General features: G+C 32.4%; 1 long non-coding RNA gene across 1 annotated transcript; it reads right to left on the bottom strand.

The window, feature by feature from the left end:
• Window positions 1-15,058: 15,058 nt before the first annotated feature.
• Window positions 15,059-24,685, bottom strand: LOC125066012. Its single transcript, XR_007119648.1, has 3 exons — window positions 24,345-24,685; window positions 19,059-19,064; window positions 15,059-15,090 (listed from the first exon to the last, which is right to left on the bottom strand). It is a non-coding gene; the product is annotated as an uncharacterized LOC125066012 (long non-coding RNA).
• Window positions 24,686-27,499: the final 2,814 nt, after the last annotated feature.

Here is a 27,499-nt window from a genome sequence, read left to right as displayed (position 1 = left end):
TGCATTGCATTATTAATAGTCAATCAAAATCCCTTCAGGATCCCTTAAGTAAAAACAAGTGCCTTGTCATATGCTATAAAAAGGTGAAGTGTTACATTGTTATAGCCTCCATCGCGTCAAGTAAAACTCGCGCTGTGCGGGCACATGTCTGATTATGCTTATCTAGAGATTTAATCTGACGTTGATATGTGACGTCCACTGGAAGGCGATAACATAAAATAATATCTCTTTTACGCTTACAAATATTAAGCGTCAAAATTTCATTTTGTTCTATGAATTTAGAGGAGAATACAGTACCCGATTTGTCAAAGTGTCCTTACCCTTTCACAAATCGGGCTAGTTTTTCACAAGTCGAGAGGTTAGGTCATTTTGGGTTAAGCAGTTGGTTGACTTAGTTGAATCTATTACAATTGGTAGTAAAAAATATGTGCGTTCGTGTCGTTCAATTTTCATTTTATTATAATACGTATATAAAAAAATAGTAGTAAAAGTAAACTTCAGAAAATAAAACACTTACAATTAGATTATAATGGCGATGGATTAAAATTTACTATAACTAGTTACTTTTTAACATTATTAGAAGAACAATTGGTAAATAGGCTATCTGATGGTCAACTTTACGTATAGGCACAGGCAATGTAAGAAATGTGAGCAGGTTCTTAAACCGCCCGTGCGGCACCGCCACCGCCACAAATCACGATAATTAAGATGTCTGTAATAACATTAACTTGGAGTGGAGTTCATTGTAACAAGTTTACAATGAACTCCATTTTATCAAAAGACGTAAAGTCAAAAACAATTATATTCTTTTTATATTATTATTGTATAGCTTCAAATATTATGAAGATGTGCTGGTTGCGTTTCATACAGCTCCGTGAGAAAATACTAGTACTAATGTGACAAGAAAAAGAATAACGCCATGAATAAGACATATATAATCTGGGAAACGTTTCATCATGATATACTATGCCTTACTAGGCACATTCTTTACACTCAAGATGGTTAAACATTATACGTAAGAACAATACTATGTTTATATACCTGTACTTTGCGGCGAATGCATTCGCCTAGACGACGATATAGAGATGTTCGTCTAGTGGCTAGCTTATGAAGATGCAGATCGCGAGATAATGGGTTCAAATCCCGGTACGAGAAAAAAATAATGAACTTTTTTCTCCGAAAAATTCTCGGTAGCGAAACAGAATTTGGAAGTGGACTAAATGTATATTATCAACTGCCAATGATATTGCTTTGATGGTATATTGTTTGGTGGTACCTTTTAATGAATATTACATAGAAACATTATTTTTGAAGTCATAAAAATTTTATAGAAAACTTAAAATAATCTTTACGTTTTGGATTCCTTAGAGATTATTTGTATAGGTATGTGTGCGCGTATGTTTGTGTAAAGATAATATTTCTTTTGTATTGCTTATAATATAAAGAGGTAATTGTATAAAAAGTTAAGATATCAAATGAGATGTTAACATGGTGGACAGACTAACTTATCGATAACCATTATTTATTATTATATTTACATAGAATCAGGCGAGACGGTTTAGTGATTACATTACGTACATCTTAAATTTCCTGGTCCTCATTTATACTTATAATATAATAAAACCTAAAGTCGAAATTCTATATTCAACCAACCAACATATGAAATAAATTCTAAATTAAATATTAAAATGTTAGTACATGATATTATTATAAAGTACACTTTGTAGTTTTACTCGCTTTAAATTTAAACTATTGATATGACAAGCGTTAATTAATGTACTTGTAAGCATCAAGGCATAACATTCAAGGATATCGTTTACAAATGTCAATATATCGATTACATGTGAAAGATAAAATAGAAATACTTTTATTATAACGAATAACTTATATGGTATTGTTTTTTAGCACATTTCTTAAAGGATCACAGCGTGACGGACAAACGGGCAGAAAAATCGTTCGTATTTAAAAAAATATTTGTATTGCCTTTCCACAGGGAACAATGAAAATTGATTTAGTTCAACATCATTACATGAAAAGATGATAAATAATTGTACTTTAGCTGCAACCCTTTCTTTGCCCTGTCGTAAAATCCTGTAAGCAAATTACTATAATTTATGAAACTTAAACATTCTATCACTTAATTTTATAACAGTATACGTATTAAAGATTACTTTAGTATATTCTAGGATATACAATAATATCTTATTAACTTAATAACGCTGTCAAAATGTTTACTGTGGTATTAATGTCACAGCTGTTCGCAGCAGCAAGTTTTATATTCTATAACTTAATAGATAATTTCCTATTAAAATTATTTCACTGCAATATGTACGAGAAAATAATTTAAATATGACATAGTAGCAAACATATGGGTTTTTATACTAAATGAGAATTTTAAAAGACACATTACAAACTTATTGTTGATGGTGATGGTCAATCTCAAAGGAGACCAGCCAACGTAACGTATACTATATTGCACAGGTACATGCGTAGTTATAGGTACTCTCTATTCCCTTAATCTCATAATCTGATAGGACGGCAAATTTAACATAACCGGAAAGATATCAGGCGCAGAACTAACGGCTTTATGTACTTTCCGAGGTACAGGTTTCATGATCCCAGCTGTTACTGAAAATGTAATACAGAAAAGCCCAATAACCTTTTTATCGACCCGACCTGGGGTTCGAATCCGAAAACTCGAGATCTGCCGGATGCCGCAGACCCCGAGTTTTTGATTACATCTACTAGCCATTAGACCAACGAGGCAACCAAATAGTCAGACTAATTGAAATAAGGTAACTTATATTTGTATCTAGAATATATCTACATGTTATAATCAGTATAAGTCGATTATCGAGGTCCCGGGTTCGATGTAGAAAAAATTCATTAGTTGTCTTGGGTCTGGGTGTTTGTGGTAACGTCATTACTTTTTTTCCATAACACAAGTGCTTTGGCTACTTACATTGGGATCAGAGTAATGTATGTGATGTTGTCCAATATTTATTTATTTATTTATTTATATTTCATTCTTTTTTAATTATTATTTTTATGCTATCGTTACAAGCATAGATGTATGAATTGTTGAATAATAATAATAATAATAATAAATGAAAAATATGCCTTATAATATTAAAAAATATGAAATAAATCTATAAATAGAAAACGTTTAATGAATGTTATAACAAATAATATAGCACAAACAACCGAAGCTAAAACTACAGTAATCATTTACGAGCCAGTTTTACCGTGATCATTAACATTTAAGGAGCATTTAAGTTTCTCATAATGCGGACACCGACTAATTTATTAGTTTGGTAATGACACAAGAGATCATTGAATACATAAATCATAACGAGATTTTAGATTTTGGTCGCGGGCGCGGCTACACCTGTGCTAATGTTGAGCAACGATTGCCCCCCTCCTAAAACTCGGGCAAAAATGATTATAATAAACGCCTTGTCGCCAACAAACTCTGTATACCTATACAAGTTATGTAGTTGAAGTTAATTGTGAAGTATGTACACATGACAAAAGACTTAATTAAATAAATACAGCTCCTAATTAAGAATAATTATTGAACAAATTATAACGGCGTGGAATTGTGGCAAAAATGTGGTCAGTAGTCTTTCTTCCTAATTAAATTGTTGAAATTAAAGTGTTTATTTTTTTCTTATTTTACGTGTCCGTTTTTATGTAAGGAAGTGGAAGTCTTATTTACTTAGAATTCCACATCCAAATGGTTATGCTTTGGGCTAGTTAATGATTCCGTCTGCATGGTCCATGATAGAAAACTACCTGGTTAAAGGAGCAGCCAATTACATTGATTTATTCTGGATGAAAATTAACGATTGCTAACTTTAGATTTTATAGAATATAATATATAAGCTATCTATCCCGTCTTCGTACGGCTGAAATAAGAAAACCGGGTACAATCTAAAGCATTCAAGGGCCACTCAAACACACACAAAAAAACTGATCGATATCGGTCCAACACTTAAGGACACACAGGAGTTACATACACGAATACATAAGATTTATATATAAAGCTATGACTTAAGACCACTGGGGCCATAGGTCACTTTCCAAAATCGTGTACGCTAACAATCAATAACCTAATATCAGCAAATTATATAAAAAGCTACTTCAAAGAAGTGTTGCTGAAAAAAATGTACTAAAACAATTATTAACCTATGCAGTAATGAGTTTTGCATGTCCACAACGAAACGAACTTAATTAAGTATCTTTATAAATTACTCATGACAGCCGTTGCTAATCATTTACGACCACAATAGTGGCAAGAAATAATAATTGTGATTTACAAACAATTATCTATAGGATTAATTTTCTTTTGAATAATGAATATAATAAATGTCATAGCTTTGTAAAAAAAACGTTTAACGCTGAATGCCAATGACTAATTATAAATATAAATTTTAATCACCTTTTGCCAGCGGCTACAATTGAATAGGATTCATACATCATGTTTTATCGATACAAAAAAACCATTATCCGTGTTGTTGTTTCTAACCATCCATTTGTATACATTACAAGGTGCAGCTGAAGCTTCGCGGCTTAGAAGCAGAATAACAGCATTTATAGCGTCAAATGAGCAGTCACATTTGAAAACAACTATTTCTAACTGCGAAGGAACTAAAAATCATCATTGATCATTAATATGAAACATATGGTTTCAACTATTAGAGTGACACTTTGGATACCACGCACTCAACACAGATTCGACTGCCAAGCAGCAATATTTTTGTGTTTCGGTTTGAAGGGGAGTAAAGCATTGTAAATAAAAAACAAAAGAAACTCAAGGGACACAACCTTTTAGTTTCTAAGGTTGGTAACGCATTGACGATGTAAGATATAGTTGATATTTCTTATAATGTTAACTATGGATGATACCACCAGGTAGCCCATTCGCTAGTCTGACCCGCTTTTTTAAGTAAATAAAAATATTATAACAAAACACCTAATAAATAAATGAAGTCTTAAAGAATAATTCATTCTAGTATATTTTACCTAATTATAACATTCATGCTGAAATGACATCATAATTACTTCGTCATTTCATCACTTGTATGAAACTTATCAATAATAATATAATAAATATAATTTCATCTTTTTTCACCCCTACTATAACACTCACTCGCAAAGTTAAGCATTACCAATTTAAATTGTAATAAAATAAACATTGTAAAATAAGACACGGCGTAAAGTTGTCTATTTCCAGCGACTTGACAATAGACAGTTTAACGAGCCTTTCGAAACAATTACGAAATATTTTTAATTATTTCCAATATTTACAGTAATAATAAAAATATTAACGTTGTATGCAAAAAAAAATCGATTGAAATCTTAAGAATAAATGTCGGTGCAGTTTTTCGTTCGGCATTGAAGAACTTCGAATATAGCAATAAAAAAGTAACACGTAAATAACATTCGTAACATTCTAACTCCAGTGAACGAATACATTTTTTTATGATATAGATAGGCGGGCGGTTAGAATTGCCCGCCATAAGAAATAACAGGCATTCCTTACATTACCAATGAGCCACCAACTTTTATAACAAAGATATTATGTCTCTCGTGCCACTGTTACACTCGCTCACTCACCCTTGAAACTGGTCTAGAATAATAATAAAAAATGCTGTTTTGGCGGGAGTATATCTGTTGAATGGGTGTTACCATCCAACCGTGCTTGCACCGAGCTCTAGTTTTTTGTATAACATACATCCATGATTATGATTCTCTACTACCGTTTAGTATCTAGAGGTTGTCTATTGGGTTGGATGTGACAAGCTTAAATGCTGTATATTTTTCTAAGTCAAAGGTTGTATGTAAAGCAAATTAAAGAAACTTTGGGAAGTGCTGCCCTAAACCTCCTAGTCTCTTTTGAAGAAATAACTTATTTCACAATGCTGCTCCAAAGCGGGCTACATACAAACATTTGGCAGATTGTTGGTTTCCCTTAATGCCAAGCCCTAGTTAAATTATAATAAATTAAATTTACACTTGTCATATGAATGTTCTAAATTTAAAGCGAGTGAAACTGCAAAGCACTGCTACTAATATTCTATAATAAAACCATCTCCGAAGTGCGCTGCATTTAGAATTAAGATTTTTCAGTTAGACATTCTAAAATAACGTTTCTTTATTTATTTGTATAGTAAGTTGATTATACTGAAATAAACAATAAATGCTAACAATTAAAAAAGTCAGTCACTCACATACCGCATCATTTTCTTAATTTTATTATAAAACTTACTAGTGCTTAAATGACAAACAAACTATAAAAATACCTCTCTTTTTTTAATGATTCCTGAATACTTATTTGAAGTACTGTGTAGACTAGTTAACAATTATTTACGACAATAGATACATGGCAATATAATTTCTCGTATTACAAACTACGAAATAATATATTTCATACACAAACTAAAATACCGTATAAAATTATGTATCGTATAATAGAACCGATGAAATGCTAACAAAGATCCACCCCGGCCAAAGGTAGAAAGATTATAAAAGTCTGAGTAAATAGAGTCGGCTTGTCGACGTGATTTGTTTAATTTAAGAAAGTTCGAATATATTTTTTTTAGAATTCCATGATCATGATCGAAGGCCTTACACTATTTTTTTTTTATTAGGAGCTATTTGTTGAGGGTAATGCGAACATTATTATACAGAAGTATGATAATAGACATTTTTGGTTTACAGGCAAAATCCAATAAAAGTGTAGCGATATTCCACCACTAAACTCGCACAAATATCAATATAATCATACCATTACTTTTCTAAAACTTTAAAATAGTTTGCGTCAAAATATAAGAGTTAGGCGCAAATTCGGCCTTACATGGAATACTGCTCTCACCTCTGGGCGGGTGCTCCCCAGTACCAGCTCCTTCCATTTGACCGTATCCAACGTAGAGTGGCTCGAATTATCGACGATCAAGCCCTTTCCGATCTGCTTGATCCTTTGGCTATGCGTAGAGATGTTGGATCGCTCTGCATCTTCTACAGAATTTATCACGGGGAATGTTCCGAGGAATTGTTTGGATTAATCCCGGCTGCTGAATTTCACCTTCGGACATCTCGTCAAAATTCCAAATATCACCCGCATCACCTAGATGTCCGAAAATCCACAACAGCGCGATTTTTAAGACATTTTCTGCCTCGCACAACCACTCTGTGGAACCAGCTTTCGCCGGCGGTTTTTCCGAACCGATACGACTTGGGAACCTTCAAAAAAAGAGCGTACTCTTTCCTGAAAGGCCGGCAACGCACCTGCAAGCCCCCCGGTGTTGCAGATGTCCATGGGCGGTGGTAGTCACTTTCCATCAGGTGAGCCTCCAGCTCGTTTGCCACCTGTCATAAAAAAAAAAAAAGTTAGGAAGAGTTTCTTGTGATAGATTATTTGATTATAATCTTAATACCTGACAAATTATACATACCAATATTATATTCAGGTTAAAGAACTTTTATTACTCATAAAGTCTCTCTATCAAACACTATACAAATTAACTCATTTTATAACACTCTGAATAATTTGACTATATTACCATAGATTGTATAAGATGACTCGTCTTTGAGTACTGCATGCTATATACAATATTTTGTTACCAGTCCAATTTTGTAAAACAAGATACGTTTTTCTTAGAGACATATTAGCCATATAACGTCTGTTAAACAGCGCAGCAGGCGTCGCAGACAATTACTTGTATTTAATATAATATAGATTAGCCTTGCTAGCTTTGAAATGTTTATTATTCTGAGAACAATCACAACGCTATCTCAACGATCCAGCGCGTTTGACGTCTCAACGCGAATAAAAGCCGTATCCGTTGTATCGAGCCGTCTGATGAAATTATGGTATTCACGGCTGTTAGCGCGGTCACGGTGACGCGGCTCTCGTTAGCAATACGCGATTTATACGCGCGTCTCTTGCGATGGAAATTTACCGTCCGCCAAGAGCTTTAATTTATCCTATGGACGGATTGGGATGTGATTAGATTAATGGATGTTAAAGAAAGAAAATATCATTTTATATAGTGTTTACTTTTTATTTAAAAACATCTGTCCCGAGCAGTTTCGGATGACTCGGTGGAAAAGAATGTCAGATAAAAAGTTAAGATCGAATAAAATGTTTAGATATAGGTTAAAAGTCCCACACTATAGTCGCGTGAAAAAAAAACAACGATAATACAAGTATTTCAACAGCCATCCATTTCTTGAGACAAATCTACTGTATATTTACCCAACATTTACATCGTCGTCAAATGTTATGTTCTTGTTATGTTCATGTTAATGATTAAATGGATGAAACTGAGGATAAAAGTATGGATGGAAATTTAAGCCATGTTTGTTAAAAATATGAAAATAGTTGATTATGCTTCTGTTTCATAAGTGTTTCATAAGAAAAAAAGTTAGATCGGTTTTTTTTTTTTAATTGATCACCCAAGTAGGGAAATTTGTATAAAAGGTTGTCTTTTTTTCTATGCTGGAAAATAGAAAAACGTTTTTGGACTTTTTACTTATGAGGTTAAAGCCGCTCAATAGCGTATTTGCTAAAACATCACCATAGAGGGTGATGTTTGGTGATACAGGATTGCAAAGAAGTACGATTTCAGCGTTTTTCAAAAGAAAACTTTTTTGTCCGTCATATTTCATGTTAAAGATATGATAATCAGTATTCATTCTTTTTTGAAAGGAAAATAAATATTCATAACAGTGTTTTATAAAAATAATTACATAAGATGGTCATATAAGCAATGATCGTTTATTTATTTATTTATTTTTTATTTTTTTATTTTATTTTATTTGGGAAACAAACAGTACAATAAGTCTTAATATTAACAAATACAAATTAAATCACAAGCCAATCAAGTTTCCACTCATAAATAATATACATTATTAGAGCAACAAGAAAAAAAGGAGGATATTACATAATTACAATTTTATTTTAATTTAAAGGATAATTTATATAATTAACAAAATTAAAATAATCTGAGCTTGTCTATTAGATAAATTATGAAATCAATAAGCAATTATCAAGAATAATTATAAACATTAAATCAGTTATGTAAGATACAAAATTAAAAATTAAATTATTAAACAAATAGAGGCAGCAATTTTAAATAATAACGGAAAAAAAGAAAATTTATATATATTATTAAATTATAAATTATTATTATTATCATTAAGCAATTGCAACATCTTTATTTTCAATTTATTAGCATTATCTACTTCAAACAGATCAATTATTCATCGTTAGTGTGGATGTTCAATATTTATCAAAATAATAATAATAAATAAATATTTTTTTGCACATATTATGTAACCTTTTTGTAATTATTTAAAATACGATTACTTTAAGTATCTTCAATGTTTCCGATAGGATATCCCATCTATAATGTATATACCGTGTACTCTTGTAAACGGCAAGTATTCCTATAAAATATTGTTGAGCAAAGTTTAATTAAGAATTTCTGAAGACACTATAGATTTAATTTATTAAAAGTTTTTGTCTCTCCGTCAATGATAGTACGCCAATTTCAAAGAGACATTAAAATAATAAATATCATAAGCAAACCATTCCGCCCATTACATTTTTTATATTATTTTTAGTATGGAATATAGATTATTTCAATGGTTGGTATAACAAATATTTAATGTTCATCAAATTGTATAATTGGTCATCATTCTCCCTTTAAAAAGGTCACGATACGAGAAAACAAATAACTATGTGACCACACAAACGCTATTTTAATAGATTCAAAGAAAACATCCACCTATTCTCACATTAACAAACTTTAAATAAAGTATAATTATTTAAAAGCGTTGCTAAAGAATTCACCCTTTCAAACGTAAAAAAGGTTTTATGTTGCACATCGAAGTATCAGTATAAGATACATAATTTGCTTTTTATACTAGCTAATTAGGCTCTATCCAGAGGCATGACTTGTAATTATCTGAAATCTATAGATCACATTATAGCGTGCGTACGGGCTCGGAATCGACACTGCACGTTCACGCAACCGAGATTTCTACTAGTTAGTGCAAAAAGCACGCCACCACTATTTACGCTCATCGATACAAGCAGACATTGTAGTTACCTTATAAAAATTTGACCTCTATTATCAGTGCTGTAAGGTTGCGTATGTGTTGTAAATTTGTTTGATGCACGTCGGTTGGTGCTCACACATCACTCCTACCCCTCCCACCGCTCGCAGCCAATCACAGTAATCTGTATGAAATTAGCTAGAACTTCACGCACGTCACAACAATCGTATTCTGGTTGGAATGTCGACGCCATTATTAAATTTCTAGCGCATAGTATAAAGCAAACCTACACTGCCGAAGAAATTATTGAGAATATTCATATTATGATTTGTATGCAGTAATAAATCGCATAGTTTTTGTAGACACTTTAGTCAGGCCGCACATTAATGTGGAACCCGCTTCAATAAAAGAGATTTTTATTGTAAATTGATATGTTGCTTAATTAGTGTACGTGGTGTGCTCAGTATCATAGATATTCTTTGTTATTAGCATAAAGAAGTCTAACATATGCTCTCCACAGTTGAATAGCGTCATTTACTAAGCTAAACCGAGCAATGGAAGCTATGATTGAATTTGAACTTTAAGAATTTTTCTTATATTATTTTATAGGAAAACATAAATTATAGTAATCTTCAAATTTAATATTATCGTTTAAAGCTTCTTATTGGACAGAAATGTTTTGGAATCGATTAAATTTCAGCAATTAATTTTACACATACTAGAGTGGAGACCACGTTAGGCAAACCTAGTGTAGGACGCCCCGTGACGAGGTGTACCGTCGATTTATATATGGGATGCCCAAGATCGAGATGGTTGGCGTTCTAAGCAGGAGGCTTTCGTCCAAAAGTGGGCATCAAAAAGCTGAATAAATAAATAAATTTCAGCATTAACGACAATAATAACAATTTGTCACACCACTAGCATTCAACGATTTTATTATTACTTCGGATAAGCTTATGTAGCCTCACTTCAGCTTGCGGTCATAGAAAAACATTAATTAAGAACCTACATTTCTGACGTTGTAATAGCTAAAAAACTTTATAAATGCTACTAAGAAACTCAAAACTGAATATAAAATATAAAACTATAAAAAAGTTTTTACTAATTAAACAACTCTATAAAGTATATTATAAAAACACACTTTTCAAGCGAATATACAAAAATGGCCGGTTAATTAGTTCTCTCATTTGGTATTTTTCAACAATTACTGACTAAAAAAAGCGATGAAGTACTAACCACTTCAGCCGGAAGATTCAAAAAATGCATTGCGTAAGAAATTACACTCATTACTTCAATTATCTATAAAATGTCGAAGTCATTTTAACACTAAAAAGATTTCACGGAATAACAATTGCCGTTGACTCGCAGCATACCACAACATAATTATAACAAACAATTATAAGACTTAAGTATAACACATTAAGGGTAATAATTGCGCTGGCTTGAGCCTAAAAGAACGACACAGGAAAATATAAAAAACTATTTTGTTCATGTTTAACTATTTACAACTGTTAAGTTTTTAAAATACCGTATATATTTTTTTGCACGAAAGTCACACATTTTGCTGTGTAAGTTTTTACTATTTAAAAAACGATTAAGGGTAAACAGGCAAATATTCTGACCTCATTATCCCCTTATAAAAGGAGTGTGACAGTGTCATTACGAACAATCAATTATTTTCTTTTGGTTCTAACGATGATGCAGTATACGATAGATAATTAATGTGTTTCCGTCACATTAACGTTAAATTTAGCGCAAAATTTCTAATTAAACTTTTATAAAACAACAAGAATTTCAAATATATCTACTCATTACTCGAATTCATAAATCTTATCAATTAATTACAAGATACATGACATAAGCAGACGTTACTTTGCACAAATCATTGCCTTTCTCGTTCTGCACACGCAAACGAAGCAATACAACATCTATTATAAATATGCCACGAAATATTTTACTTACGTCTCGTCTCCACATTCAAATACTATTTGAAGTATGTAGACCTGCAGAGAACATAGCGGAAAGTGATAACTTTTGCACATATACACTGACACTTTGAGAAACCACTACTTATCACCAATGCGCCGCCAAACATGAGATCTACGATGTTAAGTCTCTTGTACCTGTAATTACACTAGCTCACTCACCCTTGAATCCTGAGCATAGCAATACAAATTATTTGTGGTAGAATAACTAATGAGTGGGTGGTACTAACACAGGGGGGGTACGCAACGCCCTACTAGCGGTAATAGAATCTGAACCACATTAAGTATAAACGTTAATAGAAACATATTATCTACACATATTTTTAGCGTAATACGTTTCTAAATATCTAAAAGTATATATTTTATAATGTGAAATATTTATAGTTTAAATTACTAGATTTTAATTTAATTTGTCCTGTAAAATGACGGATTCAATAATGGCTTTAAGATCCAACTTATAGCTATTACGTCGAATAAATTGAAATCTCTGCTGTAAATAAATAGATAACAGATTTAATACCCAAGGTGACACTTTTGATTTGAACAATATACCTACTTAACAAAATATATTTCCTCAAATTTGTATCGTTTCTTCAAAATTTTATTGATAAAGTAATTTTCATGCAAATCAATCGTCTAATTTTCTCCATTTTACGAAACAATAACGAAATCTGTCGCTTTTCTAAACTAGTTTGATAATGTTACGTCGTGACTGATTGAGTTTATATTTTGTAAGAAGCTATAATTTTGACAGTGTTTCCCTAAATTATAGACTCAAGTTGACTCAGTTCAAGCATTAAACTAAATACCATCAGTGCCACCGGACGCGCGCTGTTTGGTCATTACAAAGTCCCACATATAAGAATAACTTGAGTTAACAATTAAATATAGTTCGATCAACAATCAGTTATGCAATTTTGTAGTGGATACAGTAGCATCACGGACTAGAGTAAGACCAGAACCATTGAAATAGGATCCCTCCAACCCGTTCCTTGGTGAGTTGTCTGCCTCAGTGGAGATTAAGATTAGTGATAAACTCAAACTTAAATATTGTAACGACATTTGATTACATGCTCGTTACAATAGGATCACATAATAATTTGAAGTAAATTTACTATATGTCGGTTTGGTACAAATATGAAAATCACAAAATGTGAACTCGATGTCTGATTAAGGAACACCAGTGACCGCCACGGTGCCGCTACTTGACTGTAACTATATAAACAGCTGAACATTGTTTAAAGCCCGAACATAATATTTTACAAAAATGATTATTAATATAAATAGCCTGTCCAATTGAGAATGTCGCTTGATCATTTACCCGATATACATCTATGCGTTTCAATTATTGTCTGGGTTATAAATTAGAAAGAACGATTAACCCATTTATTTATTACTGGTAAGGAATACTAAAAAGTATTTAGCTTATTATTAGTTATTAAGTTTAGAAAACCTTGATTTTATCAAAAATGTTGCCACTAAATCAGCGGCAACTCGCAAATAAACAATACACGCCATTTTGCTAACGTTATCACTCTCGGCGAGTTCTCGGCGATCGCTTAGATGTCGTTTATAAACTTCAAATATGAGCGTAAGCGATTATCACATGTTACTTGTGCTACAGTTTTGTATTGATATATCGTGATCAACGTTTTAGAATAGATAAGTCCTATGATATACATTGGAACGGCTTGTAAAAATGGTTATCAATTGTCAGGTCGTTTCGGCCTGATATAGCGCTATTATGATAGAAATTGTAATTTGTATACATTTCCCAAGTTTTCAAAAGGGTAGCGCCCAAGTATTAGTAGTATTTATATATAATGTATATAGCTAGGCTTATAAGTTATATAGGTTCTGATTTGGTTTCCGCCACTTTTGAAGCGCTTAAATGCTCAATATATTAATAATTATTAAATATGCGCTTAGCATAAAAGCAAAATTAGTTTAATGTGTCTTACGAAACCGAGTCTTCGGATTTATACTAGATAGGTTTTTATTTCTCATCTGAAATGCAACAGTGGCTTAAAAAATTCTGTCATTATAGTATATATATAATATGCATTCACAACTAACAAATATTTTTTTATCAAGAAGATAAACCAATGTCCATTCTATGATAGTACCGTCGTATCACATTTATATACAAATATAAGGTCGCATACTTTCATAATTGTATGTAAATTGTTCAAATGCAACTTATTGCATTTAGCGTACGTTTATAATTAGGTAACCCGCCAATAACTGAAGCCGACCATCTAACTCTTTATCCACTATAACATGACAGGGTACTTTTATCGGGCCAATGTAATTTTACTACCGTAAACATGAAATCACAGTCTTACATGAAACGAAATAAGGTTCAAAATTGAGATAGCATTATATTTGGAAGCGTAATATCAAAGTGGTATTACGCTTAAGGCGTCCCAAATCACGCTATACCCGTGCATTCAGTTTCACGCAATACAATGCTAATAAGAGCAAGTGCAGAATTGGAATTTATGACAATTACAAATGGCCGCGATAATGTGCAATGATATATGTTATAAAAGATCTTTTACTATTTGTTAGTAGTTCTGCAGCATTTTAACGATCAACTGCTATGTAATTTATATATAGCTAATGTATATAAAAGGCTAAGCATTGATCATTATATTTTTGTTCGTTTTGGAAGGTGGACGGGCAAATGGGCTACCTGGTGGTAAGTAATTCATAGTAGTATAGAAGAGTTGCAAAAACAAAACTTAGCCAATTCGACCCGTTAAGAAACTCTTTTTTTAATATACCTAGCCAAACGAATATATGTCCGTGTTTAGCAATTAAAGATGGTGTATAAATTAACTTTCCGCGTGCGAATCCGCAACGGGTAGTGATTGTATTTTATATAATTATATTATATAGGAAAAACAAAAAGTCTTGTATCATAAATTATATTGAAAACAATCTCATTGGTATTTTAATTACGTGAAACAATTATGGTAATTTGTGGCATGAGTTCTTTATGTACATAAACATATTTTATATATATACGTACATATATCTTCGACTGTCATTTTTTATATCTCGAAGAAGCTACAATGCTAATCTTATTTTTATTAGTTTCTAACCAAATCTCTGGAGCGTTGATTCTAGTAAAATCCATATTGAACATTATGTAGCATATGATAAACATGTATTTGGTATGTATATTCGTCTTACAGCTCCAAAGTGGCGTGACTCAAACACTAAGCTTTTTCTTATAAAGTTAAAACTATTATAAAAGAAATACTATATTTATATACTATTTATTATAGATTATATTTATTAAACATATATATACCCCTCTGTGGGGCGTTTACTTTGTTAATTTTTTCATTCATGAATAATTTTAAATACAAAAGTTCATACTTAACAGAATAATTTTATTATAATTATCGAATTGTATTATAAGAATCATTGCTGTATTTTAACCCGGGCTAAATTTATTTAAATTGACACATTTAACGTGAGGTGTTATCTCTCATTTAAAATGAGGCATTTATTTTTTATAGTAGAGATAATCTATCAAGCAATTCATCAGCAACGTAATATGTTTAATACCTAATATTGCATTTTGCGAATAATCTTTGTGGCGCACGAGACAAGCAATCTCATACAATTTCCCCAAGAATAATAGTCCAACTGAACACTCTGTCCATTTAGAATATCTGACATTACAAAACTATCCGATGACGCAAAGTTATGCAAATATGACCTTTATAACGACCACATAAGGTGCTCGAAACGTATCCAATTTACGCTTATGGAATCCTTTGAATCCGGCGTGTTTACCTTTCGGCCAGGATTGTTCGAGCATTATTGTGTACCCTACAAGAGACGCACAAAGCCGTGTAGGTGTTCAAAATAGCTGGAAAATTATCTCGGCACATTCTGGGCCATTATAATACCTTTTGTAAATTGCTATGCGTAGTTCTCAGACGTGTGAAACGTTCACACAATTCGAGTTTGAACGTTGGTATTGGTGGACATTCAATTGTTATGTGCCCAACTTGGATAAAATAATGTTGCAATCGAAGTAAATAGCGAATCGTAGCATTTCAGATATATGTTATTATTCACTTAAACGTGATGTCTGAATGTACGGACAATTCTAACGTAAACAACGATGATTTTCTCTACATTTTCTCTTCGACTACATTCACATAATAAACAATATCTCAAAAAACAACACACATGCATTCAACTTTAAACCTCCATTATGTAAAGTAATGTTAAAAATACATGTACATTGAAATTACATTATTAAATTACATAATTTAAATACACTAACAACGAGAACAACAAAATTAACCTTTACAATATTGACTTATCTATATGATTGTACGGTCATAGAAAATGTTTATTGAGGTTATTATCGCCGTTAGATATTTTTTATAACAAGAATTAGGTTCCGGTTCGTTAATCGATGCACAAATATCAAAAAAATATGCAAAACATACACTTATAAAAGAGTATTAATGCAAATGAATATGTCAAAAATACAAATATATGGTCATTGTAATTGGCAATATATAAATTTAATATATTGCTCGATAGACGATTTATAAGCACATGCAAAGCCTATGCGAATAACGAACTTCTCCCTTCTAACAGTCATAAAGATTTCAATGCAGACATGACGTGCACGTGACTAACCTTTTTAATTCCATTTGAATATTATCAATTATATTATACACCAGGCATTAATAAGACTAAGCACAATATATTTATATAATCAAAGTATATAATAAAACTTATATACCATTAACGTCTACAATGCTCTTATTTTTAATTTAGAAACGTAAATTGTCGCAACATCTATATATAAACACACATTATATCAAATACCATAAACATGTTTGAAATATTTGGATTAAGACAATTAATAGGACATTCCTCTAACGCCGAAACCATTTTTGGAAACCGAAACGTCAATTGGTTATGCATTATTTAATAGTTTAAGCAAACCTTAGAGTTGTTAACAATTCATTTGTACCGAATTACAAGCAGTAATTGGCAAGATATAAATTCCTAATGTTTGTTTCGCAGTTATGAACGTAATGTAATTTTGTTAGTGAGCTGTTTAATTCGCGAAGTGTAAAGAACGAGTGAACAAGAACGAGCTATTATGTGCCATAGCTGTAATCTTATATAGCTAATGCCAGATTGCTCCAAATAATACTAGATTAGGCTCCGCTCGCGTGAAATTCAATATGTCATTTTAAAACAGCAGTAGTGTGTAGTATTTATTTCTAATAATAATATATAAAAGTTTAAAATACTTCAAGTATTAGGAAGAAGTTATATCTAGTGTTATATCAGTAATTGGGCCAGTGTGTTGGTATATAGCCTCTCAGTTTTCATATTGAGAAAACGCCCATGCCCGTCAGTGCTGATAAAATATAATAATTTCATGATTTTATTGAGGTATTGTTGCTTTCCTGCCATTGATATACATTTTTTTATTCTTGATGATACAATTTATACATCAAAAATAAATGTAAATGTGTCTTCAAAAGTGAAAGAAATCTCGACTTTACAGATATCGACGCTATTTAAATCATTTCGAGGTGAAGTTGATAAGAATTTTAAATCACGCTGTGTTACATCTACTAAGTACGATCTAATCTAAATTAAACTAAAATTAACATTACCATGTTAATAGTTGTATAAACTGACTGACTCGAAAATCGTTGTATCTTTTTTATTTTCACTTAAATATTACAATTAACTTAATTTATTATATTTTTAAGCTTATTCTATTTTATTTAACTTCGCCTGCTAGAGTAGTCCGATCAAATCTAGCAACTTACTACCTAATTGTTTAAAATTAAGCTAGATCCATTTAACCGATTGAGCGCACCCGTTGGTTGCTGGTTATAAACTAATATAAATACTAAAGATCTTAAGTAGCTATGTCACGAAAAAATGTTGTTTTTATATATATATAATACAATGAATTACAACTTTTTTTAAGTATTAAACGAGACAAAAGACGAAAGTTTTTTCCAAATTAAATTTTACTCTTGAAAATCAATATTAAAAAACCTTCGAGAGTATATTTTTTATACGCTAAAAAAGTTAATGAACAAAATGTAATTTTGTAATACATTTTATAATAGCAGCATAAAAAGTCAACACAATTTGAATGAGATATGAATAAACGCCGGATACAAGAACGCCGTTGAATTTGTTTGCAATCACCGATTGTCCCGTTGCACAGCTATTAAAAGCCTTCTTTATTCTCAAAGCCACCCATAGAGTTCATTTAAAAGTTAATTACAGAGATAAAGATTTAATATTGAGCTAGATTAGTTTTTATTCGAGTCATTACATGGCGTTTCTGGCATGTTTACGGTATCAGTCCTAACGGAGCAGTTTGTTTGAACATTTACTTGATGAAAATTATTGTCTTGCACAATGAAAAACTGCATTTTCTATTATTTTATTCTTTGGTATTCGATAGCGATTCATTAAGAGCAGTTGCAAAAACGATTTTTTGACAGCATTTTACTTGTGGTGAATTGTAATGCCTGTTTTTACTATATGCATGTACACTTAAATATTCAATCTACAATTATATATTGAAATAAAATTATTGTTGGGTATAAATCAATAAATAAATAAATTCACTAGTATCACGCACTCATATGTAATTCATTTTTTATTATTAAACCGTTTTTAAATGTACGTTTCTAATTGTTTATCCATTATATTTCTGCGAATATTTAGAATGAAACTTAGATATCGATTTTCTTTTCAAAACTATATTATTAGTCTTAGAAATGAATAAATGGAAGGTTTAATTATGTGAAGTAATCATAGGTTTTTTTAATTTATTCCTACCATTTGAAATATTATTAGGCGTAAAGTCAAAACGGCCTCTAGTCCAGATATAAACGGCGTAGCGTGACACAAAATGATATAATGTCGTGTCTACACGCAGATTGGTTAAGTACAGCAATTACATAGTCTATCTAGCAGGTGCACTGGTTGCTAACCTCAGAACAGAATTAATTAGAAATACTATCTTACTTATCTAACGCATATTCCGCTAATACGGACTGTCTATTATACCTATATTAAACTATATACATAACGTACGTTACGTAACGTTACTTACTTAACGTTATTTAAATTTTTTTTTTTTAATAATATAACCGCTCCCTTTCAAATAATATCTTCACTTGAATGCCTCATCGGCAGTAAGCTCATAAAGCTAAGCGAATTCTGGTCAAGAAATTTTCAGTAGCAGGTCGGGTTCTGAAATTTGCAGAGTTTTAAAACCCTTTATCTCTCTTCAACCAGGAACTCTTTCCAATCCGAATACTGTTCCCTTCGATTATGAGTGTATATTACTTTTCGGTAATGCTACAGATATTAATTCTATTTACAGTTAAAAGCAAGCTATCCAGTCTATTTATAATTTTGAAGTTAGAGATACCCTTCGGGGTGCTTTTAAAAAAGTAGGAAAACTCACAGTTAAGTCACAATATATTTACAATAAAATTATATTTACTCACAGTAGCATTGATCACTTTGAGATAATCAGTTATAATCATTTTATGAACAAGAGAAGTAAGGATAAGCTTATAACACCAAGTTTACGACTCCGCAAAGTCAATAAATCCTTCTTGGGGCAAGATATACGTTTCTTTAATAAATTTCCACAGATACTTTTATCTTTACTGATTCATAAATTCAGATCGATTGTTCAAAAACTTTATAATCTTGTGTTCATAGTTGTGATAAAAATGTGTGGAGCTAATACATATTGACTTCCAGGCATGATGTATATTGTACGTATATAGGTAAGTAATTGTATTTAAGTAATAAAACTTTGTGGGGAAATGTTGGAAAAGAGTAAATACTGAGTTTTTTTGCTAGTTCTTCTCTGTACAATCTACATTCCGAACCGGTGGTAGCTAGATACAGTTCTGTAAAATGACGATTCAAGAGTGCTTGTAAAAGCCTACTTGAATAATAATATTTTGTTTTTGATTTTGAAGGAAGTAGAGAATACATTTAGTTAAGTTTTCGATTAATATACACAAATAAATTAATTGCCGCTTAATTGTTTATAATAATTTTCAATGTCCCAATGTGTCAAATCTAATAAATAGCTTATTTCAAAATGTACCATCGGAAATAAAACGTATCTTTTAACTTTCAGTTTCGTGGGTAAATTTAATACTGACAGCGCTGAACATTGTTTTTTTTTGTGTTTTTCCAATCGAGATTTCAATTATTTAACTTCCTTTATAACGACCCGCTGATGCTCGAATAGCTTCCGCATATACTCGCATGTACTTGTGAGTAAACTCGGACTTGAAAACGATATTGTAATACTTTACTGAAATATACTCTACACATGTTGATCCGAGAACCATTAATGACATTTCTACAGTATTCTTAACACTGTGGTCGTAACAGCCGCGTTGTAATGTATTATATACACACTATTTCATGCACGTGCGATTAGAATTAAATCACGCTATATAATGTAGACATTACACTAAAGTAGTATTATATAAAATTTCAGTCGTTTCTCTTGTCATTTTAATATTATATACTTGTTTATATACTTCTTTTTAATTCACGGTTGAATTACGCGCATTAGATAATTAGAAAGAAAGCTGTTTTTAACGTCAGAAGTGATTTATAAATGTTCTTAGAAATAAAAAAAAAAACATAATTTATATTTTCAAATATGACATTAATTTTTGATATTACATGACACTTAAACACGGCTATTTAATGATTTATAATTATACCTAGAAAAGTTTTAAAATAAATCATGTTTAATATAAATTATTCCTTAATTAGCGCAATTGATTTGAAATATTCGTCACATCATCGAAATAAAATTATAAAAAACAATATGATACAATTATATATGAAACGTATCTCTTGTTATTTATCGTATATGTCATTTTATGTAATTCGAAACAGCTGTAACGCAATACGTAAAATCAATACAGCATTGTAATATCGCAAATCTGTTATTTATCTCGAACAACGCGTTAACTAAATCACTTCCAATTCAATAGATAAGGATCTATTGATATAAGCCGTGACAAATATATTTAATATTACCAATATAATAATTTCCCATTATGTTATCTATTAAGAGAGTTAGGATAATGACGGAGCAGGATTTTCCAATGAATAAATTTGCCGGAACCGGCGAATCGTGTTACAGTTATTTGCATTCAAACTGTAAATTGAACAAATTTGAAATTCATTGCAGGCATCGCTCCTAGCGCTCACCTAACCATACCTCAGACAAGTAGAGGAAACACGAGAGAATCAGATCTTGTCTTAAACGATATACTGTTTATTTTTTTACTTCAAAATAAAGGTGGATAATCTTTTTAAATTGAATATTAAAATTTGGAAGTTCATATTATAACGACGCTTAAGAAGCAAAAGTTTTAGTCTAATCATATCCATACCCTATTTTCTACATCGATTCCGCCGGAAATCGAAACCGGGACTTCGGAGTGGCGTGCTCATGAAAACCGGTGGACACACTACTCGACCACGGAGGTCGTCAAATATTGAACTTCCTTTATAATGACCCGCTGTCGCTCGAATAGCTTCCGCATATACTCGTATGTACTTGTGAGTAAACTTAAAGATTGGAATCTCAATCTTCAACTTCACCCACTCAGTGAAATTAAATTATGCGTCGTCTTCATTCCGAAACAAAGGTCTTTTCTTAATTTTATCTATCTATACTAATATTATAAATGCGAAAGTAACTCTTCCTGTCACCCTATTACGGCTAAACCACCGAATGGAATTCGATGAAATTTGGCGTGAAGCAAACTGGAACCACAAGGAAGAACATAGACTACTTTTTTCTACCTAATACCTGACGATCAACCTCTAAAAAGTAAACATAGCCGCGGGTGACAAATAGTCGTATGTAAATAATATAAAAAAAAAATATGTTTGTACGTCCACTCTGTAACCCCAAAGCGATCGTGAGATTACGATGAATATTCGGTGAGTCGTTTTACGTATGTATGCCCGAGCCTTCTCGCTTTCCTTATTGACCAAATAAAGTAAAAAAACTTCGTATTTATTACTTAAACTGAAAACTTTATTGTATAAACGTTTTACGTAGATTCTTATTCTACCCTTGCGAAGCCGACGGGCGGACTATAATCTATATTTTATATATTGCGTTAATAGTCATTTAGTAATTATATTGCCTTTTTTATACCGATCTATGAATGGCTGATAAAGAAATTAATGAGTAAATTAGTTTTTACTATATTAATTTATGTGTTATAAATCTTGGTAATTACGCAATATCTATTATGTAAATGATGTTTTCTAGCGCGATTGTTTATAACCGCGATCCAATATGCTAAAACAATTTATTTATTTTTAAATAATATTATCCCTTTTAGTTATAAATTAAGTTTATTATATCAACACACGCACTGTAATTATTATATTATTTTTTTTTTATTTTAAGCAGCTTGCGCTATTATTGTTCGTTGGCCAGTGTTTTATATACAATCTACCCCTTAAATACTTTTTTTTTCAGTTAACAATTTTTTTTAGATTATCTCGTATATCATTTTGAGACTATTTGATAAAAATATAGTACATTATTTTGCTAAGTTATATGTATTTAATATGTCGGAGGAGCAGGATGCCGAACAGTTGGGTTCGGGGATTGATCCGACATTTGTAAGACTATATGGGCGTGCAATGGAGATATTCACAAAATAAAACGTTTTTAATATCATCTAATCACTGTATTAATTGATTCAATAATCGAACACCACAATAATATCAAAGGATTACAATAATTCATCTCGATTAAGAGCAAATGGGTTTGCAAGCAACCATCGCATTCGAATCGCATGTCAAAACATAACGACTCGCGTTGCCATGACACTTACAACTCCATTCGGAGTGACCCGCTCTTAAAAGTAAATCAGCCATCAAACATTATTGCTAACTACTCGATTCATTAATTATCCAAATCAACAACTAAAGTAACCACGCTCCGATATATATTCTATTAAAATTAAACAATTATACTAAATTAGAGAATTGTAGTCGGTTTTCCTCGAAACAATTCACTTTCAAACCCAATCATAATTTGTCGATTAAGCAACTTAAAAAACCATTGTACTTGGAGTAGTTGAAAAAAAATTTGTTCTATTTGCATTTATTTATTAGTTTCTATATTAATGTTAGAAGCTTCTTACATTTATATGCATCACTAAAACGCATAATAGGCTAACTAATAATATTTGGTCGCCATTGACCCCAGACAATGGCGTTTTAAATATTATTAAAATCCCTTACATCGGCAATCAACTTTCAAATTCAAATCGGTATCAACCTTTGGAACTAAGATGGTTTATCCCGTACTGTCACTGTTAGCTCACACGCCCTTTAAATCAAAACACAACAATACTAAGCATTGTTCATCGGCGGTGAAGAGTGGGTGGTAACTACTCATACGGACTTCCACATACCTCATAAAAAAACAATAAAGTTCATCTAGTCCTTTAAAAACAACATTATTATAAAAAATATATATTTAATTTTGGATAATATTCATATGAAGTTTCTTCTAAATGTTATGAGGAATAATTACATTGAGTCGTTTCCACTGTTTTTGCCCAATAGTTATTACTGCAGAAGATTTTGGTTTTCATAAAATAAAGATGATAACAAGGTACATGATAACCTGATGGTATGTAGTTACCTCGGCCTATAGACATCGCTGCTATAAAAGATATTAACCATTAAGATGTTATGTCCCGTGTGTTACACTGCTGCATTATTATATATGCCTCAATCACCCTACAAATCGGAACATAACAATACAAATTATTGCTGTTTGGAGCTATAATATCTGATGAGTCTGTGTTACCTACTCAGATGGGCTTGCTTTGATATTATAATATCTGATGAGTCTGTGTTACCTACTCAGATGGGCTTGCTTTGATATTATAATATCTGATGAGTCTGTGTTACCTACTCAGATGGGCTTGCTTTGATATTATAATATCTGATGAGTCTGTGTTACCTACTCAGATGGGCTTGCTTTGATATTATAATATCTGATGAGTCTGTGTTACCTACTCAGATGGGCTTGCTTTGATATTATAATATCTGATGACTCTGTGTTACCTACTCAGATGGGCTTGCTTTGATATTATAGTATCTGATGAGTCTGTGTTACCTACTCAGATGGGCTTGCTTTGATATTATAGTATCTGATGAGTCTGTGTTACCTACTGTAAAAATAAATCCCCTTTATGTCACTGAACGTGTCGACAAAGGTTATAGTTAAACGCAAATATTTAGCTGACAATGACTATATTTCTTGAAATACAATACAGTAACTTTTAAAATATCGCTTCCCGCGCTTGGTAACCAACCGCCATCTTGTTTAGATGCCCCGCTCCTCCGAGCGGCCACCAGTGTGCCCAGTTCATAAAAAAAATACATTTTCCCGGTAAAGCTACTTTAAATTTAGGATAATTTTTTAAATAAACCTTACACTCGACCATCCTGATAACATGCATGTCCTCATGCATGCACCAGGTGGAACCATATAAAACCTTACACTTGGCAGAACGAGGCATTCAAATAATATACTATACACTATTCGATTTTATAGTACTCATTATAATAATTACAGTATTTTTTTTTTTGTATTTGCAAATATATAATAATAAACTAACCGTTAATTAAAATTTATTCATCATCAATAAATTAGCAAGAGACATAATGCAAGTAAATGAACTAACGGTAACGATAATTTCGCTATATAATTTAACAAAAGCTTATTTTCATCTTTTTAACCAAATATAAACTTATAACTTTACTATCCTTGTAACCTTATAACCACTTATAACTATCCTTGTAACCTTGTAACCTTATAACCACTTATAACTATCCTTGTAACCTTGTAACCTTATAACTAGTTATAACTATCCTTGTAACCTTGTAACCTTGTAACCTTATAACTACTTATAACTATCCTTGTAACCTTGTAACCACTTATAACAATCCTTGAAACCTTGTAACCATTTATAACTAACTTTATAATCGTAAAATCATCTTAAAATCGGAAAGATTTATTGTAATCACTATATATAGCATAAATATTTATATATAAATAATAGCATAAATTATTTACCAAAACTCGAAGTAATATTTACACAATTTATCTCAAATTCATGAATATGTTTTTAGACAACAGTTAGACAGGGCTAAATCACAATAGCGTGCTATCTAATTTCTAAATATAAATTCTGGCGATTGTTTTGTGCGGCATCAGGCCAGGCGCGAATGTGTCTGTAGCTCGCGCCCGACCTGAAACACCACAAAACAACATCCTCGCATAACATTTCATTTAAATCACAACGTACATACATAAAACTAAAATTGTATTTATGCTCTGGGTAGTTTGAAACTGGTCGGAAGGAACTTGAAGACATGAGAGCATAATCATTCAATTGATTCAGTATCACTTTGTTCGTTGTCTGTTTCATCTAAACTTAACGAAGCTACATGAATCCATGGTTTCATTCTGTCGGCGGCAACCGTGGTCTTGCGTTTCCCTTTCATACCCACAAAACCCGCGATTGGAGCAACCCTGTAACGATCGTTCCCTATAACCTTAATGACCCTAAAAGGCCCCTCGTAAGAAGGCATTAGCTTTGTGCTTTGACCTTTACCTTGAAACGCAACCTTTGTTATTTTAACTAGATCACCCTTTCTATATGTACGAGCAGCATGCCTATTCCGATCGTACTGCTCCTTTTGCACAGTTTGGGCTTCATCGATCTTTTCCTTGACTTCAGCGCGGAGATCAGATAAGTTAGTGATATCGCGAGTATCATTCACGACTGCGTTTAAGGCTGGCTTGACTTCACTATACATTGCCGTACCGAACATGATTTCAGCTGGTGTCTTTCCTGTAGTTTTTTGTATGGTGTTGTTCAAGCCCCATTGTATTTTCCCAATTTTATTGTCCCAATCCTTCTCATTGTCGCGTAAATTTTGGGCTGTCAAGCAGTCAAGTATGGTCCTGTTGTAGCGCTCTACTTGACCGTTGGCCCTAGGACTTGCCACTGCGTTCAACACGTGTCTTATGCCTCGCTCAAGACAGAACCTTCGGAATGCATGAGCAGTGAAGCAAGTACCTCGATCGCTAATCAATCTATCAGGTGCTCGAAATATGTTGAAAATGTCTTGCAACGCTTTTATAACATTTGCAGTACTAGTACTCCGTACAGGCTTGATAAACAAGAACTTAGTGAAGGAGTCCACGACATTTAGCGTATGTGTAAACCCCCTTTTCGATTTCACAAAGGGTCCAAGGTGGTCGACGTGCAACGTATGAAATGGAATCGCAACTTTTTCTATGGGGTGTAACAATCCCTCTCGCCCATTGGCAGCCTTCTTAGCATAGGCACAATCTATACATGCACTGACATACTTTTTCGTAAACCGTTTCATTTTTGAAAACCAATAACTTTTCTTCATGCGTTCCAGGGTTTTTTCATAACCGACGTGACCTATATCATCGTGATTCATCTTACACAGCTGCCACCTAGCACCCTTCGGAACCACCCATCTGACGTTCTCTTTATCGCTCCCAAGGCACCTAAATAACTTGTTATCCTTTAACACATAGTTGTCTCTTATGTAAGCTAGTCCTTTAGGATCTAGTTTACTACTGACAATATCCCTAATCCTACACAATTCAGGGTCCCCTAGTTGTAAAGTCAGTAGCCAATCCTCGTCGGAAATTGCCAGTACTGGTGGATATCTTACGTGGTCTGTAGTGTCCGTATCGTATGTAGGATTCCGGGAAAGGGCGTCCACATGACCCATTCTTGTACCTGGTCTATACTCGATATGACAGTCAAACTCCTGCAAGGCAATCCACCAGCGGGCAATCCGGGGTATCAGGTCACGTTTTTCAAAAGTAGAGCGCAGTGCGCTGCAATCAGTAACCACTTTGAATGGCTTCCCTAAGAGGTAAACCCGGAACTTCTTCAATGCGCATATAACTGCAAGAGTTTCTAACTCATACGAGTGGAAGTTCCTTTCTTCTGGGGTCGTCTGGCGGCTGTAATACGCCACGGGATGAAATGCGTCTTGACTTCCCATTGGACGCTGGAGCAATATCCCTCCAACTCCTACTTTGCTCGCATCCGTGTGGAGTTCTGTTTCGGCTGTAGGATCATACAATGCCAAGACAGGCCTTTCTATCAGTTTGGACTTCAGGACATCGAATGAGTCTTTCTGCTCAGTCGTCCACTCCCACGTTGCATTTTTCTTTAACAACTTAGTGAGTGGGTGTGCTATCTGGGCAAATGACTGTATAAATTTCCGGAAATAACTCACAAGTCCTAAAAACTGGCGCACGTTGTGCA

Source organism: Vanessa atalanta, chromosome 8, assembly GCF_905147765.1.
Source record: "Vanessa atalanta chromosome 8, ilVanAtal1.2, whole genome shotgun sequence".
Lineage (NCBI taxonomy): Eukaryota > Metazoa > Arthropoda > Insecta > Lepidoptera > Nymphalidae > Vanessa > Vanessa atalanta.
Note: the sequence above shows the minus strand (reverse complement) of the source record. Positions and strands in the feature narration are given on the sequence as shown.